This window comes from Cynara cardunculus (genome assembly GCF_001531365.2).
Source record: "Cynara cardunculus var. scolymus isolate 2C chromosome LG 10, CcrdV1, whole genome shotgun sequence".
Lineage (NCBI taxonomy): Eukaryota > Viridiplantae > Streptophyta > Magnoliopsida > Asterales > Asteraceae > Cynara > Cynara cardunculus.
Genome location: NC_037537.1, coordinates 17,722,549 through 17,723,553, shown reverse-complemented (window position 1 = coordinate 17,723,553; position 1,005 = coordinate 17,722,549).

Genomic DNA, 1,005 nt, shown 5'->3' with positions numbered 1-1,005 from the left:
CACATAAACCGTATTATATCAACAAAGACAAAAATATAAAACGAAACATTAAAATGAAGATGTATCTTGCTGCATTGCGCGAGTATCATTCTAGTTAGTTAAAATGAAGTTAACCCTAAAATAAAATTAAACTTAGAAATGAAAATATATCATTAAATTGAATTTAAACTTAGAAGTAAACACCATTTTTTTTGGGAACCAGTCACCACACGAATTAATTAACCAAAAAATAAAATCAATTGCATTTTAAGTTAATACGATTGATTGAATAAGAAGACACATGTAAATCAAATAAGTCTAATTGAACTGCTAATGTAAATTACGTCTAGATACATGTTTAGATGGGAAAACACTAAAATTAGCTTACTAGAAGATGACACGTGTCACATCGATTATTTACTTATTACAAATATAGATATACAATCAATATCTATATATAATATATATACATAAAGTCAGGTTTATATGAGAATTATAACTAAATAAGAATATAAGATAAATAATACCTCAAATAAATAATTTCAAAAATAAATAAATAGAAGCTTAAAAGTAATTTATTTATATAAAAGTTATTTAAGACTTTACTTTTACAATATCTGTGATTTTAAAATAAATTTATTTTTATTTAATAAATTTATTTTATATTTAAAGAATCTAAAGTAAGCGTATTTAATTTTCATTTAAAGATTATTTTTTATTTTAAAGCAATATTTTGAAAAAATTATAATTTCGTCAAAATTACATGTGATTCATAATTAATTAATTAATTTTTTCAATTTTTTTCTAATTACATGTGATTTAAAGCATGAAAAACGATATTCAAATAAAACAGTAACAAAAACAATGAAAACAAAATTAAATATGATATGCAGCATAATACATTTAATATAAGATCACATATATTTCAAAACGTAATTTATAATTTACTAATATCATATGTAATGTTGTATGTAACTTACATTTCTTTTCAACTTAAATTTATTATGATAAATATTACATGTGATT